The 20,060-nt window shown below is 41.7% G+C and overlaps 1 protein-coding gene and 1 long non-coding RNA gene across 7 annotated transcripts in view; both read left to right on the forward strand.

Moving 5' to 3' along the window:
- Positions 1–20,060, forward strand: part of MCC (mutated in colorectal cancers) — a 204,196-nt gene that overhangs the window by 97,788 nt on the left and 86,348 nt on the right. Inside the window, exon 1 of one of the 6 annotated variants that reach the window (XM_021380999.1) lies at positions 9,636–10,312. The exons of the other annotated variants lie outside the window; for them this stretch is intronic. The gene's annotated coding sequence lies outside the window, so the exon portion shown is untranslated. Of the gene's footprint in view, positions 1–9,635; positions 10,313–20,060 lie in introns of those variants that run through there. 6 annotated transcript variants of the gene reach the window in all.
- LOC110389922 lies at positions 16,023–18,017 on the forward strand. Its single transcript, XR_002433450.1, has 2 exons — positions 16,023–16,153; positions 16,863–18,017. It is a non-coding gene; the product is annotated as an uncharacterized LOC110389922 (long non-coding RNA).

Below are 20,060 nucleotides of genomic sequence, written 5' to 3' on the forward strand. Positions count from 1 at the left end.
CCATCATCTGTGAGAGTGTTTATGTGCCAAGCTTTCTGAACCCAAAACACATCTGTTTTGTGGCTGATGTGGTGATACTGACACGCAACCTTGCTTTTTCCTGGCTTCCTCACCTGAAATGTAGGAAAAAGTGTGATAACATGGAAGCATAGAGACTGCACAGCTCAATGGGATTAAAAAAAATGAGTAGGTAGAAGAATACTTGAATGACTTTTTACAACTAAGTCAGTGTGACCTGTGATCAGAGCATTCTGCGGGAAAATTCTTCAAGCCATATTTCCTGTTGGTCCAGAAAACCACGTCATCCATGTTTGCTTAAGGATTATGTGCTCTCTTGTGCATTCTCTATTTTAAAATAAAAACTAAAAGCATGTTAATAGTATTTCTGTGTAAAATGCCTTATGCTGACTCTTGTTTACACTTCAGGATTACTGTACTTAAAAAAAAAACAAATACAGCAGTTGTGTTCCATCAATATGCTTGAGTTGATCATGTCTCTGATAAATGCTGAAAATGTTCTTCAGAAAGTTGTGACAGATTCAGTCCAGTGTTGGACAGAGTTTGGGCAAAAGTGTCTCTAGAATACAGACTACAGAGACCTGAAGTGCAGTGTCCTTCAGCATGGTGGGTGTCAGGATGGAAGCTGCCAAAAACCATACCCAAATATCAGCAGAATAGAAAAAAGCCCTTGTATTTTGTTGAGGATTTTATCTTCATTTTTATATCTGTATTAATTGTCTAGACTATCTGCGCAAGTAAAAAATAAAAATTTGAATGTAAAAGGCAGATTTTGGTTCTGTTCCATATCTTGCAGAAATACTTTGGCTCTTAGGACTTGACAGCTGGTGGTTGTTAGTGATAACTGGAGCAGGATTGAATATGGTTACCTTATTAGTTCACTGAGCACCAGAAGAAAATACCAGGACAGGCTTCCTTAGCAAGACTTTTCAGCTGTTGTTACCTAAGGAGGCAGAAGGAGAAGGTGCATGGAGTTAGAAGATGCAGTTACTATGAACCAGTGTTCCAACTAGTCATACTACAGTTGTGTTCCAACTCTAGTCATACTACAGTTGTTTTGACTTTGCTTTCCAAGCAATTTCTAGCACTGCAGCTCTTCGAGATGGTTCTTACCATCTGAAGTGACTAGGCAGACAGGTACCGTATGCAAAAGCTTTCTGTCTAATGCTTGGTCTCCTGATTATGACTACACTTGAAAGAGCAGGAGAGAGACTTAACTTGAAGATAGATTTCTGAGGTAGACCACTTTGTTACCTTCTTTGGTTTCAATTCACGATAAACAGTGAATGGAAGCATCATGAACAGAGAGCATGTGTAGGCTGCAGCCAGAAAGCTAATGTTTTTCTAGGATAAATTTTCTCAGTATTTGTGTTTGTTCATATAAGGGATGTATGAAATTCAATAAGAAGAAAAAAAGCTTTTAATATCTTGTAGGTTGTAAAAGAAAACAGTTAAGAGAAACTAATTCATTGAAGAATCCTCTATTACTAAATAATACACCTGCAACATAATTCTTACTAAAATGTTTATTTTAGTTTGTTTGGACTTTACTTGCCTGCACCAAAAGCAATCAAGCTCAGGAGATGTTTTTCTTACGTCCTTTTATTTAGGTGTTACGGCTTCGAACACCATCTCAGAAAGCCTGTGGAAACCCACTTCGGTCACATAGCTGTGTCTTCTGTGAGTTGTAATGGTAACGTGGGGTACAGGTCTTGGTGCCCAGTAGTGTCATGGTCCTCACTGCTGCCAGGAGAGCAGCCAGCATTACATTTCAGCTATTGCCATTATCCTGTCCTGTAACGCCATGCCTAGAGTCTGAGCGTTGAATATGGTATCTGCACTTAATTGGGCACTAGGCAAATACCTGCTGCTGGAAAAGGAGCTCCTTCAGCTGCTTTGTGCATGTTAGCAAGGGACTGCTCTGTCAGGACAGATGGTAGCTTGTGCAACAAGAATATCTGGATCCAGAAGAGGACATTGCTCTGTGCTCCAAGAAATGTGCTGGGGAGGTGCAGAGCCTGCCTGGTGCTGCAAGCTTCGGATTAGCATTGTAGGTGAATGTTTCAAAACAGATCTGGCGAAACCAGTGTTGATGAGTTACTGTATCAAACTTGTCTCAAAGGCAGGTAATTGCTAGGTGGGGTTATGAAGCTTGTGTTTTGCAGGAGGTCAGATTAGATCACCACAATTTCTGCTGGCTTTAAATTCTGTGACTCTGATGTAACCAGTTGTTCCATGCAATCACTGTCCATACTTGTTTATCACTGGCACACCCATATCAGCTTGCATCCTTGTGTGGCTCAGAGTGTAATAGAGCTACCTGTTTTCCCAGGCATGAAGAAGAGCACACTGAGCTTTTTCACACACATTTAACTAGGTATCTTTCTGTAAATAATGTAACTAATTCTGTGTAACTACTCAAAAGTGGTTGTATTTTATTGGAACATGTCAATATCACTCCATTTATTAGTATTAGGTGTTAAGAAAGGAAAATGTTGCTACTTTGTACTTAAATGTTTCATCTCTAACCAGCAATTTAAGTTTCTGATTGATTTGCAGAAGTGTCTCAATTCTGTTTGCGACATTTATGTATGTTTCATAGAAGAATGAACAATTGTGACAGATCAAAGAATCATAGAATCACCAAGGTTGGAAAAGACCTCTAAGATCATCCAGTCCAACTGTCCACCTATCACCAATATTTCCTACTAAACCATGTCCCTCAGTACAACATCCAAACGTTCCCTGAACACCACCAGGGACAGGGACTCCATCACCTCCCTGCACAGCTTGTTTCAGCTCCTGACCACTATCTTGGGGAAGAAATATTTCCTAATGCCCAACCTGAATCTCCCCTGGCACAACTTGAGGACATTCCCTCTAGTCCTGTCACTAGTTACACAGTAGAAGAGGCCAACCCCCACCTCACCACAACCTCCCATCAGGTAGTTGTAGAGAACAATAAGGTCTCCTCTGAGCCTCTTCTTCTCCAGACTAAATCCCAGCTTCCTCAGCAACTCCTCATAAGGCCTGTGCTCCATACCCCTCACCAGCTTCGTTGCCCTTTTCTGAACACGATCCAGGGCCTTGATGTCTTTGTTGTAGTGAGGGGCCCAAAAGTGAACACAGTACTCAAGGTGCGGCCTCGCCAGTGCTAAGTACTGAGGGATGGTCACTTCTCTGCTCCTACTGGCAACACTATTTCTGATACAAGCTAGGATGCCATTGGCCTTCTTGTCCACCTGGGCACACTGCTGGCTCATGCTCAACCAAGCATCAACCAGTACTCCTAGGTCCATTTCCTCTACACCGTTTTCCAGACACTCTGCCCCAAGCCTGTAACATTTCCTGGGGTGGCTGCAGCCAAAGTGCAGCAGCCAGTATTTGGTCTTGTTGAACTTAATCTCATTGGCTTCAGCCCAGTGATCCAGCCTGTGCAGATCGCACTGTAGGGCCTTCCTACCCCTACGCAGATTGACACTTCCTGCCAGCTTGGTGTCATCTGCAAACTTACTGAGGGTGCACTCAATGCCCTCATCCAGGTCTTCAGTAAAGATATTGAAGAGGACAGGCCCCAGCACCAACCTCTGAGGAACACCACTCATGACCGGTCACCAGCTGGATTTAGCTCCATTAACCACCACTCTCTGGGCCTGGCCATCCAGCCAGTTCTTTACCCAGCAAAGAGTGTACCTGTCCGGATCATGGGCTGCCAGCTTTCTGGGAGAATGCTGTGGGAGACAGTGTCAAAGGCTTTGCTGAAGTCCAGGTAGACTACATCAACAGCCTTTCCCTCATCCACCAGGTGGGTCACTTGATCATAGAAGGAGATCAGGGTGGTCAAGCAGGACCATCATTTCATGAACCCATGCTGGCTGGGCCTGATCCTCTGGTTGTCCCACACAAGCTGTGTGATCTCCCTCAAGACAATCTGCTCCATAACCTTTCCGGCACCGAGGTCAGGCTGACAGGCCTGTAATTCCCCGGATCCTCCTTATGACACTTCTTGTAGATGGGAGTCACACCAACATGCCTCCAGTCCTCTGGAAGCCCTCCGGTTGACCAGGAACGCTGACAGATGATGGAAAGCGGCTTGGCTATCACCTCTGCCAGCTCCCTCAGCATCCTTGGGTGGATCCCTTCCGGCCTCAGGGACTTATAACAATCCTGATGGAGTAGTTGGTCTCTAAATGTTTCCACCTGAATTGTGGGGTGTTTTTTCTGCTTCCCATCTGAGACTTCTAGGTCAGGGGGTAGAGCACCCTGAGGGTAACTGGTATGACTTTAAAGACAGACATAAAGAAGGCACTAAGATCCTTAGCCTTTTCCTTATGCTCGGTAGTCATGTTCCTCGCCACATCCAGTAAAGGATGGAGATTCTCCTTAGCTCTCCTCTATATTTGTAAAAAGGTTTTTTTGTTCTCTTTTACCCAGATGGGCAAGTTCAGTTCAAGGGGGGTTTTGCCTTTCTAATTTTCTGCCTGCACATCCTAACAACTTGCTTTCAACTTGCCTTCCCCCATCATGTAGAAGCAGTTTAAGTATTTATGAATGAACAAGGCTTGGGACTGGAGCATGCAGTATTTGCTTCCATTTAAAGCTCTCCAGAATTTGCACTGCTTTTGAACTTGGCATGAATGTGTGACTTGCACGTTTATGTAGGAGAGGCTCTTTTCCTAGAGATGAGATGCTCATGCCAGTGCACAGTCATATAAGCATTGCCAATGGGCAGAGTTACCCTCCTAACTCTCCTCTCAGCCCCTTCAGAAGAAAAGAAGAAATAGAAAACTAAGAATTCTACCAGTCAAACTTGTCATGCATGTTTGATTGACAGGCAGAAAGCTGAGGTAATGCAGAACTAAAAACAAAACATTAGTCAACCTGAAGTAAAATGTTACTGCTTCTTGTATTATGTTGGCAGTGTTCAAACAAATGTTTAGTCTGTCTCCATCATCGGTCATTCACAGTGTAGGGCAGGATTGGCCAAAAGATCAGGTGTACTCTATCAGATGTATTTGGAATCCTTGAAAATAATACATTTTTGCAGTTGAGATGTGGTTAAGCAGCCCTGCACCTGTTCTGGTAAATCCTCAGCTCTCCCTTTGTCTTCACAAGTGCTGGTTACAGGCATGAGTTCACCTGTGCCTGCAATTTTAAGCCAAATCTGAAGGCCTGAGTTTAACCTTGTTTGCATGAGAGTTACCGAGAGAAAGTTAAAAGACTAGGTTTCAGACAGAGTTTGTATGCAAGAAATATGTGGAGGCTGCTAATTAAATGTACGCATATGAAAATACAAAATAGGACGTTTTAATGAAAAAGTTTATTTGTTTTTTAAGCCTACATGAGTATGGGTCAAGTTTTAGTTCTGCAGATGGAATCTGTGTCTGGTTAGTTTTACTGTAATACTGTATGCTGTATTTGTGAGATGCAGTGCTCTCCACTCCTTAAGTTCATTGCTTCCTGGAAATGATTGTTTTTCCAGGCACAGTGCTTTGTGAGGAAAGAATGAGGAGGCATGATTTTCAAAGCAGGACAGGATTGGAATGCATGAGAGAGCTTTGCTCACATTGTAATAATGTCTGAGTCAGCACCACTCTAAGCTCTCGGCATTCTACCTCAATTTATCTGTCAGGGTACTTATTTTCATTTACAGCAATTCAAATAGGTTCACAAAAACAAATGGAGTTTATATGGGTAGGATGATTGCTATGTAATATTGATTACTATGCTAGTAACTCTGCTGTAGATTTACCTCCTCTTCTTTGCAGGGTCTGGGATAAGATGACAAGTCTGAGTGTCTCCCTCAGCTAAACAAATACTTTGTTTGAGATAGTACATAAATTTTTCTCAACAAAGCTAATTAGAAAGATGCTGAGGAGGCTTATTTTTAGTGGAAAAATGTACAAATACCAAACTCACTGTTATCTTTGATATGTTCCAAGCATTTTCTGAATGTCTTTCCAACAGATGGTGTGCATAGCTCTTCTCTGGAATCAGTTATGCCCATTAAAAGTGAGAACATAAATAGGTCAGATGAAGTTGTTAAGTGTTGTTGTTATGAATGAGAGCGGTGGTTTCACTGCTGCTTCAGGAGCACATGGGCTTTTGGTACAAAACCACTCCATTTTGATTATTTGTGAAGAATATGTTGCAACTTATCCAGAGGAAAAATTGTGTATCGAGACATTGCTTGTGTCATATCTTTCCCTGACACCCCTCACTGTTTTTGTTTATATGGTTTGGCTGGATATCTGGTGTCATTTGGCTGTGTATTGATTCCGTTTCTCTGCAACAAAAATACGGATTTGAAAAGTGATGATTTTAAAAGTCTCTTTAGAATTCTTTTTTTTGCCATTAGAAAAACAGGAAGATTTAATGGCTGAAAGTAAAAAGAAGAATTTTTTCTATAGAGTTTGTTTTTGAGATTACCGTTTCTGAAAGGTGCCCAGGGAGTACTCTGTTATTACTATTTTACTTATTTGTTAGCTGTAAACAGATATATTTTGGGTAAGTGGGGGGGGGGGGGTGGTTATAAATTCTTAGAGCTTTTAGGGTTATTGTTACTGGTTAGAAGGCTGTGTCTTGTATCAAATACTTTCCAACTGTGAGTGCCTCAGAGGCTGGTCTGCCGTAGCTCCCACACTTGTGTGACCATTCACTTTTAATGTGATTTGTACTATAAATGTGACTTTTTTACCATTCTTCTTCAGAAGTTCTTTCTGATGGAAAGGGAACTGATTGCTTCTGATGAGATAGACCACTGCCAGAAGCACACACCTGTGGTCAGATTCTTTGAAAGCAGTTTATTATTAAGGTGTTTTGATGAGGTCAACCTGCTGATCAGAACCTCAAATTTTTGAGGATACATTTAAATATGAGGATATCAGAATTTTTCTCTTGAGTAACTAGGAGACAATTTAAGCAACTTTATTTAGTTGTTTGCAGTTGCTTTATTATTTATTTTTACCACAAAAGGCAAAAAAACGAGGCTTTTGAGCATGTAAGTGTCTGAAGTAAGTAACTCCCGTTAACTTGTATGTCATCTAAACCACTTTTTAAAATATTGCAGTTTGATGATGAACCCAGAGTATCTCCCTGGGGTTACAGAGGCATGTCGTTATCCATTATGAGGAACAGAACTGGAAGCACAGCTTCACATGAAGCACAAATGCATAGCTTGATAGTGGTATGGCACTTTGGGCAGAGGCAGAGTCTGAAAAAGCCATGGAACAGAGCAGCTAAGCAAAATTATTACGAACTATGAACTATGAGATACTTGTGCCCTTAACACTGACTTAGTTGATCAGCAGAAGCACTACATGGATAGCATTGTATTTATTATAAATAATCGTAATAATAATCACTTAATGACAAAAGCTTACAAGTGCCCAGGAGGAAAAAAAAATGCCTGGGCTGACTCCCCGTTCTCCAGGCAGCTGAGAGCCAGGAACTCTAAAAGCAATCTGTGCAAGGAAACTCCATGTTTCTCAAGATAACTAACAGACATCATTTAAAGAAAAGGTGTCAGATAGTTCAGTTTTTTAAAATATGCTAATCTTGAAGAAATGAAATTCAATTTAATTTTCTTTATACTATTCAATCAAATCTCTAGTTCACTTGCTCATCAATGGAACTTATATCCATTCAAAAGTATTCATATATTCACACGGAGGGTGGTGACGCACTGGAAGAGGTTGCCCAGGGGGGTTGTGGATGCCCCGACCCTGGAGGTGTTCAAGGCCAGGCTGGACGTGGCTCTGGGCAGCCTGGGCTAGTGGTTGGTGACCCTGCACTCAGCAGGAGGGTTGAAACTTGATGATCTTTGAGGTCCTTTTCAACCCAGGCCATTCTATGATTATATGATTCCATGATTCCAGCATTTAACTCCATAAGCATAAGTGTATGTATTTAGGGAATGCAGACTTGAGTAAAGTAGCTCAAAACTGAATTTTATCATTCATATGCAAACCGCACTTGTGATCAAACTTTATATTCTGGCCAAGTATTGCCAATTAACCCAAGTTTTTCTGTGAGGATTTTTACAAGAGATGGGCATTCTCTTGGCAATGGCTGGCTCTTTTTGAGTGGCTTCCTTCCATAAGAAAGCACTTAGTGATGTTTTTGTACTAAACCTCAGGGAAAGAGACAAAAATATTGGTCTGACAAGTAGTTACTTGCAATTGTAGAAAGTCTTGCTGGCAGAAGTGACAAATAGCACATGCATTTTCATACCGGAAGTATCACGTGCAGATAGGAACATGACTATCTGCACTGCAACATCCTGAATATGTCTGCGTTGTTGGGATCTTGAGCCCAGAATTTTCCGTGGAATGGATTCCAGAGTGGTTGCTTCCGTAGGCCGAGTACTGATGAAGATTCGTGTTCATTTATTCATCTTCAGCTGAGATTTGGTACCAGCATACCTCTTGTGTACATCCTGTGTTCATGGTTTTCTTTTTTGTTTGCTTGTTTGTTTCAATGATTATGACAACTTGTTGCAATTTCTTTAAGAACTCAAAATATAGAAAAAAGATAATGTGTTCTTGTGTGGTTTTGCTCTTTCTTAGCAGGTGTTGGATGGCCCTTGAATTACAGAATAACATGCTTAAATTTGCTATATTAAATAATGTAGTATTATTTTATGAAAGTGATGTACTAAGGGAAGTGGTTTAATGGGGAGATATTGGTGATAGGTGGACGGTTGGACTGGATGATCTTGGAGGTCTTTTCCAACCTTGGTGGTTCTATGATTCTATGATAACAAGTATGGCAAAAATAGATAGATACAATTTTCCTTTGATTGGATTGATGGTTTTCCGTTCTCCTATGTTCCTAACCTGTGGCTCTTTCCATCAAACAGTAGAGTATGTTGTCCTCTGCTGCTGTAAGCACGTTTATTATTGTAGGTTGCTACTTGGAAATGTGAGTATCTGAAAATAAATCTTTTGCCAATCTGGAAACGTGATATGTAAAGGGAATGCTTTCAGGTCTCCAGAGAAGGTCCACAAAGTACCACTGAGACATAATCTGTGGTTTGGGTTGCCCTGAAAGCTCTTATTGATAAGAGATAAGTCTTGATGGAGATGTCCTGCTGTCCTGTGTTCACTGGGTACTGACTGGGAGCAGGGAGGCTGCCCGAGCAGTGCTGGAGGGAAGGAAGGCTGAAGCTCGGACCTCTCCTATACTGCAGACACTGAAGGGTAAAAGGTGCTAATAATGCTTCATTAAGTCGGACTGACTAAAAACTGCAAAGTTTGTTAGACATGAGATACTCTGATCAGTGCTCATGAGATAAGAAAGCAGTGTGTTAAGGTAAGGGCATTGTTCTCCAGAAGCAGATACTGGAAGCTTTTTTTATTGTGTATGTAGTGGGGTTTCTAAAGTGCAGATCGCTGCTGTGCTACTGGAAAGAAATTGGCTCTGTAACATGTCATTGTCCGAGAAACAGCTGGAATGCAGAAATGCCTTTGAACTCAGGATGGATTTGTTTTTGCTTCCCAGGCAGTCAGCATCAGTGTTTTTGAACAAAAGGGAGGAGGCTGATTAACACGAGGTTTCCTGTTCATGTGGGTAAGGAGCTTTCAAAAAGAAACAGGAAAACAGAAATTCTCACATATAAGCAGCATTCTGCTGAATCTTCTGATGTTCTGTACAAATTGTAAATGAAGCAGAAATAAGCGTCTGCGGAGGGCTGGGCAGGAGGCACTGAGCTACTTCATGGGAAAAAGAGATAGCCAAAAATGCAGAACTGCGCGAAGTGCCCCCCGGAACTGGACGTACGTGCGGGAAGGCACTCGGTGAGGGGCGTGCTGAGCGTGTCCGCGCTACCCAGGCCGGGGTACGGACCGCCCCAGGTCTGCAGCTTAGCGGGAGGGGCGCGCGGGACGGGGCAAGAAGGAACTTCGCTGCGGCCCGGGAAGGTGGCACTGAGTCACGGCGCGCTGGGAGGACGAGTTGCCGGACTGGCCACTCCTCCCGTGCATCGCGCTTGGATCTCACCCCTTCCTCCCCAGTGCATGCACTCGTACGTGTACGGTCACAAACAAAAAGGGCTTTTCAGAGGAAGCGCGCGGCTCCCAAACGGTTCATCGCCGCGGCGGGGGTTTGTCTGGAAGAAGTGAGGAGGGAACGAGTTCTGCACAGCCCGCAGCGCAGTTGTCTGGCTGCAGGGCCGGTGGACGGCCGCCTGCCTCCTTCGGGGCTTGAGCCATTCATCCGCCTGTGCTATGTAGGGGACGGGAAAGCCTGCAGCCAGAAACACCGCGCCGGATATAAAACAAACTCTGTGTACTAGGTGAGTTTATTGATTCCCCCCCCCCGACCTCCTTCTAAAAATAGCGTGCAGCCGTCGCTGTTTCCTGTGGCGGCTCCCGCGCCACGAGGCCGAAGACCGAGGCACCTTTCTATTCCCCGGCCGAGGGGGGCGGCGGAGCCAAGCGGAGTCGTGCCGTGCGCTCCGGGCGGGAGCCCAGCCCTCCCTTGCCGCCCGCCGCAGCTCTTCCGCAGCTTTGTGGTGGTACGGATGTCAAGGGAGGCCTCAGGCAGGTGCCAGCCCGCGTTGACAAAATGTACCTTTTTTAATCCAAGTTTTAACGTAAGATTGCCAGACTTTGGAAAATACGTGTTTTCACTCTGCATAGTCAGCCTTTGTGTGATGTTAACTTGGAGGAGCAGCAACTTAAAGCATGATTCTGATCCCTTCCTGCCCTGTAGATATGTCTGTATGAGCGTGGAAGTGCATAGTTAGAGCAGCGAACAGCCTGGAACACATCTGGATCAGGTCACCTACTCTTTGAGAGTTCCCTGCTAGGTTGTGAGCTTGTGCTTCACAGGTCAGCATGGGTTCTACTGAGAGAGAGCAAGTGTCAGCACTGCTGGTGGCACTGAGTGGTTGTTACTGTGGCCTGGGTGTAAAGGTGTCAAAGGTGAGATTCTGGAAATGGGAACTCCCGCAAAATAATGTGAGGAGGTCCCATAGCACATGTACAGGTGAGATGAGATGAGTACATTGTGGAGCCGACCACTGAAGCCTTGAAAATGAGAGAATTCTGGCTTTCTGAGAAGATTAAATGAGTGAAGGATCTGTAGTGTATGCAGGGAAACTTTGTACTGTTAAAAAAACAGCAAATAAACCTCACATCATGGAAAATCGATTCCTTCCTTTGATCTGGGGACCTTTCTGTAGCTTTGAATCACCTCCACCCCAATAACCAAAGAGTTAACCGAAAAGAGAAACAACTAACAAGCGTATTTTACATAAAATGTTCAGAAGCTTTTTACTGTGTTTATGTAGAAGTAAATGCAGCATTTTGAATTCCTGAACCAAAAATGACAATTGCAAACCAGGTCTGTCTGCGCCATGTTGCAGTACTGTTTGCCCTGAGCATGGCATTGACAGCATTTTGAAATGGCTTAGTTTTACCTGAATATAAGAAGTTTCTGCAGTGTAATACTTGTATTACCAAATTGAGGTACAACAGAGCTTGGCTGCTGGAATACAACTCTTTGCAGTTGTCAGTTTTTCTAATTCTCATTGCTGCATTTATTGTAATGCCAAGTATGGGTTGTTTGTAAATTGCATCTTGATGTGAACCTGTGTGGCAGCACAGGAGAGCAAAAGACAAATCAGCAACAAGCAACTGTACTTAATTACAATAATCATTATCTTTTAGATGACAGATCTGAGTACATTCTATTTGGGTGAACTTAGTTTCTTCCCGTTCTTATCTGGAGCATGAGCTGCTGAGATAGCGCTGCATAGGTGGTTTCTGTGTATGACAGGACCTGTGCGTAGGGATCTTTTGCAACAGATTACAAAGGCTCCTGATAAAAACATAACAATTATTTGTTTTCAATCTCAATTTTCAATTCTTAATTTGTTTTTAAACTCGATCGGGGTATGAAAACTGTTGTTACAACTTTAGCCTGCTTCCACATTTTAGTGTACGTGCGATTCCTTTGGTAGAAGACAAGGCACGTATCACTGTTCAGTTCTTGTGCCTTGCAGATATGACAGCCATGGACCTCATAAGAAATGGAGCAGGGATAGGAAGGGGTAGAATTCTGTATGAGGTGCTCAGCTGCAGTTTTTCCTACGAAGTCTAGAATGATGAAGGCAGAAAAGTTAGTTCACTCACCCTCTCCCTCCATCTGTATGTTAGGAGTGTAAGTGTGCTGTGCTACATCCAGGACTGCTTCTGAATCTGTTTTCTCTTTGCCTTGGGCAGCACCTCCTGAGGAATGCTGCAGACACCACCTCTTATTTGTTAAGAAGTAATTTTTAGTTGCTTTGGTAGGCTAAGACAAGGCAGAAAGGATTTATAGTGCAGGATCCTCTTATCCATTTACTTCCCTCTGGCTTAGCTTCTTTCCTGTTGCTGAGGAAGTTGAGAGTGGGCTGTGTTCCAAAGCGCACGCTTGGGTAATCCAGTCCTTTCTTTTCAAAGATATGCATATTTAAAGAAAACAGTATTTTTTTTCAAGCCTTATTCTCAATTTTGAAGGCCTTTTGGCAGCTGTGTTATAAGAAAGGTGTACAGCAGCCTTCCTCTTCACTGTATGTTTCTCTAACATTATCTGAGTAACATTACAGTTCTTTCATACATAGTTACTTACCTAGTTTTGTTGGTGCAGTCTTTTCAAATTGGCATTTTTTATTTGTGTTCTTTTTTTCCCACTTCCTTTAGCTTTTGGATATGTGTAGTCTGCTTTTAGTAGCACTGTATCCATTCTGTACGTATCCTGTATGAATCAGTATGCAGCAAACCACACCTGGTTTTAGCCTAACCAGCTGTCTTTTTGTTCTGTTCCTTCCATTAAATGAGTGTCTGCCCAAACGTTGAGTAGGAATGAGAGACATGATGGATACAGTGCTTTTCGCTGCTCTGGACTTAGAGATGTCACATTTACAATTTATCACCTTACTACTGAGTCAGTGCTTCACTTTGTGTCAGCAGTGATAGAAGTTCAACCAGTTGTTGACTTTTTTCACTGCTGTCACAAGGGAAGCTGCTGTACAGACAGGACTTAGGTGTTTTTACCTTTACTGAAACACTGTCTAGTCCTGCTTGCTGTCAGGTGTGCTGTGCTGCAGATTATCACAGCCCAAGTACATCAGAGAATTAATGATTTTAATCTTCCATGGACAGCATGTCGTTGAGTGTATATTGTTCCTACTTTCTCTGAAGTGCAGGATTTTAATCTATTCTAAAGACAACACTTCAGATAGGTTGCTTTTCTGCTATAGTGTGGCAGATCTTCTATTTCCAGACAAAATACACACGATATTGTTGCCATTACAGAGCTCCCTTCCTTTTGTCATTGTGTAACACTACAACGAAGTGAACAATAAGAGCCAGTATGTGGTCTTTACTGTCAGCCATGTCCTTGGGCCTTCCTCTCATGTATTCTTTCATTTCCATCTTTGCACTCACTGCATGTTTTCCAGCTGTCCCTCGGACACTCATCTGTGACTGCAGAAGCAGACATGCATGTCTTGACACCATCGTTTGCGCACATGCTTGTCTCCCATTAACATCTCTAACGCAGTTGTACATGTGGTCTTTCACTTGCAGAGAAGATAAAATTCCACCACCCTTACTAGGATGGATGCTCTGGGCAGCGTAAGCATCTAGACACTGAGAGAGAGAGATGACAGCCCAGTAGCAGACCAGTTCTCACCAAGGTCACCATTCTGCTTCTCAAAATAGTGGTACACTGTGCTTACTTTTAGACCATTTACTTTCAGAATTAAATTTGGGGAAATTTGTCACAGTCCTACTTAAAGGATGGCTTTTTTCTCCTCTGGGGGTTGTATTCAGTAATTTGAAGAAACAGAAAAAAGTCGTTCCCCATAGAACTCCATCAACATCTGAATAAAACACCTTTGAAGGTGGAGTAAAAAAAAAACTGCCTCATCAACAGTGAAGATTTTAAGCTGAGTGGCAGTGCAGGCCAGAATGTGAAGACAAAAGCATGATTCTGTGATGTTTGAGGTATCCTGTGGGAGTTACGGCAGAAATCAAGATGACCAAAGCACAAAGCAGGTGCTTAACAGTGAGGGAAGGTACTGGAGAGGAGCATGTGACAAGCTTCAGGAAGAGTCTCTGAAACAAGCAGGATTAGCTCTTCTGTCCTCCTGATGAGTGTTGCTGAAAGGATGGTACTGGTTTTCCCAGTCCAGCAGAGATCATGCAAAGAGAGATACATTCCTAACTAGTGATGTGAACCAGTGGGAACAGAAGGCACAGAGTAGCCCCAGAAGGTTTGTAGTGACTCCAAACAGTGCAGGTAGAAAATGGTGGTAAATATTGGAGAGTGCAGGAAGAAACTGAAGAAGAGGTGATAATAAGAAACCCGTCTTAAGCTGTGAGCCAGTGAGGTTCCTCCTAACTCATGAAGAATGGTCAGCAGTTCTGAGAAAATAGTTATTTTCTTGAAGTGCTTCTGCCTACAGTTTCTGAAGAAGCTTTTCCGAAGGGTTTCTCTGAAGATAGAAACAGCATTTCTCCCCTTCGTCTTTGTGCTGGGACTTCTTCTGGACTGTTGGAATTTAGTTCCATGCTCTTGTCTGAGAGCCAAGGCTCTTCATTGTCGTGTGATTGTTTCCCATACAGAGTTTGCTCAACTTCCTGTGTCATTTCAGTTAGCTCTGCTACTGTTGTCCAATTGTTTCTTTCATTAGAGCTTCTTCAAGAGCAAAGGTTTAATAGTAAAGTTTTAAATTGTAAATAAGTTTTGTGGCTGTGTCCATTCTCAGTTTTTACTCCAATAGAGGGAACCTTTTAGACATGGTAAAACGCGTTTCAGATGACCTCTGAAAAGCTACAGGGCATGTGACCCCTGTGTGCTCCACCTGTTAGTCATTCTGTGCTCTCCTGTTACAGAATACGGAACAGGTTGGTGTTCAGTGAGTTCCTTCTCTCTGAAATTAGTTAGACCTGCATAGTCAATCCTCATTCTTGCTGAGTTGGATCACAGCCAGCATGAAAGCAGCAAAGTCAGAATCGCTCGTTTGAGTGATTGAGAATTGAAGTCCCTCAAATTTTAAGGTTATTTTTAGGTAATTGTTGAAGTCTCCTGCTCTGACACAGAGCATTTTTCTGCATTTCAGTGAGTTAGATAACATGTTACATTTTGAAAAGTTCATCTTAACAAGCTTCTTGGCAGATTTTTTAGAGATCATAAGTTTAGAGTTTTTTAAAAATATGGTTAGACTTGCTTCCTGCTTCTGCAGACTTCCTTGCTGTTCTTGTTTTAGTGATGCATTACAGTGAAATTAGCCTTTAGAATAACTTACACCAGAGGTGGTAATAGAGTAATAATGATTTGTTGGTGCAAACCTGGTTGTGGTGGTAAGTTTTATTTTAGGTTTAATTCTTTTCATTTTTTTAAGGATTGGGGAAAGAATAATTCCATGTATTCATTTTCTCTTGGTGTTTTTTTAAATTTTCACTTTCATATATAGCTTTATGTTCTGAACACAAGAGATGTGGAGGATTAAATGCAAGTTTTTTAAAATAACCTGAAAATACAGGACACTAACTATGGCAGAAGGCCTCAGAGACTGTTTGCTTGCCTGTTGATACTAGTCTGAGATTGCTCTCCACAGTTTATTTTCGAACATTTTCCAGCTCTTCAGCTCTTCCATTTTAAATAATGGAAGTTCAAATAATGGAAATTCAAATACATCTCTCGGGAGATTATTCAAGTTGAAAAAAATCATATAGTTGGAAGAAGATCACCATACACAACTCATTTTTATTCTTCTCAAAATCTGTTTTCTGATTGGGTCCATGTCTTGGAATTAGCTGCCCGTGTCCATTGTCATTTACCCAGAATGTACATATCAACAGTGTACCTCATGAGTGTACACATCTTCTTGTGAGTAGCATGGCATATGGGAGTAAACAGACACACGAAGCAGGGGTTGCAAGTTTTTCATTGTCTTTCATGTTCTTTTGTGTTGGTTTTTTTTGTGTTTTTTTTTTTTTTTTAATTTCCCTCAGGTCTTGGCTTAGATTTCAGTTTCTCAGGACTGAGTGGATTTTTTTCAGATAGTGTCTTACCTGAGCTGCACAGACAAGAGGTGTCACCATCTTGACTCGCTAGCAAGATCCTTTCTACAAAGTTCAAGGTGCTGCTTCAGTTCTCTATGCCTTTTTCAGGGTGCTCTTGTATTCTAACTCAGTATTTGTATAGTATTCTTCTGTGTTAAGTTATCTAGCCTCTTTCCGAATTCACTTTAATTTCCAAACCAACTTTGTGTATCTTTTGTATTATTTCTCATCAAACTGATGCTTTAAGCACCGTCCAGCTTACTCATATTTGCAGATGTTATTAGTTCATTGTTAGTCCCCTTTCTTAAGCATTGAGTAAGTTAGATAAGTAGTGGACCTCTAGTAGTGGACAGTTAATACCTCTATACAGCTTAGTACCTTCTCTGTTAGCATTATTGTGGCTTTGTGTGCAAGTACAAGTTAATTATATTTGAAATGAAGTATTCATGAGACATTATCAGAATTTCTACTTAAATTGAATATATTTTACTTACTGTTGGCTACAAAATGTAGGGCCTTTCTGTTTGGTTGCTTGGTTTGTGTTTATTTGTTATGTTGTTGTTTTAATAAAGCAGCGGTGGCAGAATGGAAGTGAAGCTTATTCTTGCTGTAGCCTTGTTCCATTTGTATCCAGATATGTCATAAAACGTTTTCTGGATTACCTCAGATTTGTCCTCTTACCAACCAGCAGTATTGGTGAAACTGTTTAGCTAATACATAAAAGCTAGTGTTTTTCCATTGACTGTGGCTAGTACTCTTCATCTGTTATTTACTACATTCATTAAGGCTACATCCCCAGCACAGAGCCTCTTGCTACAGTAAAGGTGAGTGGGTCCATTGGAGAACTACCAAGCTGATGGAGGTCTGGAGCACTTGTCTTGGGCTTGTTCAGTCTGAAGAATGGCAGCTTGACGTAACAGAAGCCGCCTGTGCCTGCAGGGGGATTATGGTGAAGATGGACTGCAGAGGTGCTCGGAGGAAAGGTGCATAGACAACAGGCAGAAATTGAAATGAGATGTGACTAAATACATGGATTTTTTTTTTCTCTGTGGGAGCAGAAGAGCAGAGGAGCTGATTTCTCAAACAGTTTGTGCAGTCTTCATCAGTGGAGGTTTACAATACCCAGCTGTGTAAATGCTCCTGGACAGCCTTGACTCCACAGTGGGCAGGAAGTTGGACTACAGACCTGCTGTCTACCCTGAATGATCCTACAGTTCTGTACCAGCTGTATACCACTGCTGATCTTTCAGACTGTTCATGCCATAGTTTTCCTGTTTAAATAAAAGTACGCTGAATTAACTCTAGTTTTACAGATCCTCTGAAGTCCAGACATATATCTTACATACAGTGGGAGATGTATTTTTCATGCTGATAAGTGCTTTCTAAAGAATTCTTTTTATTTTAAAATGAAAGTAAGAATTCTGTTTGTCAGCTGATTTGTATTTCCACAACATCTGAAAACAGAGCATGTTACTGTGATTAATAGAAATAGGGTGGATGTACTGAAACAACTGCAGGGCTTGTGTGAAATGTGACCAAGTTAGAATTAACATAAGCTACATCTAGTGTTTCAATTCTCATCTGAGGTCCTGCTTTAACTATAAATAATGTACAACCCCTTTTACATACTCCAAATGCTAGTGTTCACTGTAATTTTAGCTTTATGTTTTCCTCTACATGATAGCTGCTCTACTGAAGTATTTTAAGGTGTAAAATGATCATCTATTAAGTCTTTTGATTGGTTTGTTTCTGGCACAGGAAAGCTGCAAAAAGTCTTGTTTCTCTATTTAGCACAGACAGGTTGAAATATCTTTACAACAATACCTACTAGACTGTTCCCAAAAGGATGTTATCAAATTTTAAGGTCTGTAGTGGAAAAAATCTAATTTCCACGATCAGTGTAAAACAAACAAGACCAAAACAATAAAAACTCTTATTTCATTCTTGTTTTTGCTTTGGATGGATACACTTACTGGTGCATTTGCGATTTTTCTGCTTTTCTCAATTACTACTGCAGTACAGTCTTGCTTATTTTAATTTTCCTAATCTGAAAATCTATTATTTGTTACCGAAAAACTGGCAATGCCATCTCTCTTTTCATTTGGAAAAACAAAGAAAGAGTATTGACTTGAGATTTTTATCAGTTTATAAAACTAACCATTTTTACATCAGTACTGTCTGTAGTGCATAATTCATGTACAGTAGAGTAAGATAGTAAGCAGTGTTAGCACTGTGTTGTGCTTGCCAAAATAAATTTGTGAAGTACTTGGGGGTGGTCAGGATGGTTGAATGATTAGAGCAGCAGTCTGGGAAATTAAACACCTGGCTTATTGTGCCAGGTCTGCCATTCCCTGTCTGACGCTTGCGAAAGGAAGTCAGTGTCATTTATTCTTGTCTGTGGAGAGAAATACAGTTACTGATTCCTAAGTAATAATTACTTAGAAATGCTTAGAAGTATTTTTATTTCTCAGTCAAAATTTTCTAAGTATTACTAACTTCATTTTCTGATGTCTAGAAGGTCAAAGGATGGTTAGCACATGGATAGCATGTGGTGTTTGCAGGCTTTAATTCATAGTAGTGAGCTTCCCAACTCCTTACTTAATCCAGCAGATTCTGGATGTAGTGCTATTGCTGGTGTTATTTGAGAGGTCATACCAGATGGCTAGGCCTCCAAGACTGTGAAGTTGTGTACTTGTTGTCTGTTTTGGAGGTGCGGTGGAGTTTTTTGTTCAGTTGTTTTTTTAATGTAACATGGAAACTGCATGAGCTAAATGCTGCCATGCTCTTTCGGGTTATCTGTATATCTGAGAGACTTATGTGAAGGGTGACTGAGGTCTTAAAAGTTCTTCCCATGCAATCACACAAAAAAAGTTTGAAAGATGATAGTGTGATTCTCCCACATATGGACATGGAAATCTTTCCCTGGCCTATGGGGAGTGCAGAGAAGGAGGATGTAAAAGTGGGTGATTCAGACTGGTGGGAGAAGCAGCTCCATCCCATGTGTAAGGATTAGAAACGCAAAATCAGCTCAAATAGAAATTAAGCTCCAATGTGTAAGGCCTGCTGGGATTTCAAGGGGCTGGAACAATCCCATCTGCATTTATTCTGCCTGTGGCTGGGAGTGCATTGAGCAGACAGAACAGTTGATTCTCACAGCTTCCATAATTTTTGTTGGCAGTTGAAATCTGCCCATTCATAGTCGGATTGCTGAGCATGTAAAACAAAACCTGATTTTCCATTGGCTGATGCTGCTGCATTTTTATCTCCCACAGTATATAGTCTCAGTTCTGGGATATGGGATAATGCTGGAACTCTTTAAGTCCATAACACTGGAAAAATATGCATGTGTTGTGAAGAAAGATGTTAATATTTAAATGTAATGTTCTTGCCTGGAGCCATATGGTTTATAGTGTCCTTGAATTCTTTTCCAGATCTCTGACTTAGTTTCTGATTTTCTAGTGTAATTGGACATTTGCTATTAATTAGAAGGGGAAAGCCCCTAATGTCCCCACTGAGGAAAAGCAGTTAACTTAAATCTCAGGAAACTGAAGTATATCAATTCAGAGCGGAGTGGTCGCATTCACAGCACATTTTACAGACCAAGCGCACGCAGTCTGCCATCATAACCTTTGGGAAGACGGGGAGTGACTGCAGGGTCAGAGTATGTAAGCTGTACAGCTGAGTGTTGCCCAGAATCACAGAACCACAGGGGTTGGAATGGACCTCAGGAGATCGTTGAGTCCAACCCCCTTGCTAAAGCAAGTTCTCCATGATAAGGATTGCAGATAAGTGTAGAGACGGGTCTTGGATATTTCCGTAGAAGGAGACTCCACAACCTCTCTGGGCAACTTGTTCCAGTGCTCTGTCTCCCTTAACTGTAAAGTTCTTCTGCATGTTTTTATGGGACTTCCTGTGTTCAAGTTTTAGGCCATTGCTGCTTGTCCTATCGCTACACACCACCGAGAAGAGCCTGGCCTCATCCAT

This window comes from Numida meleagris, chromosome Z (genome assembly GCF_002078875.1).
Source record: "Numida meleagris isolate 19003 breed g44 Domestic line chromosome Z, NumMel1.0, whole genome shotgun sequence".
NCBI classification, from domain to species: Eukaryota; Metazoa; Chordata; class Aves; order Galliformes; family Numididae; genus Numida; species Numida meleagris.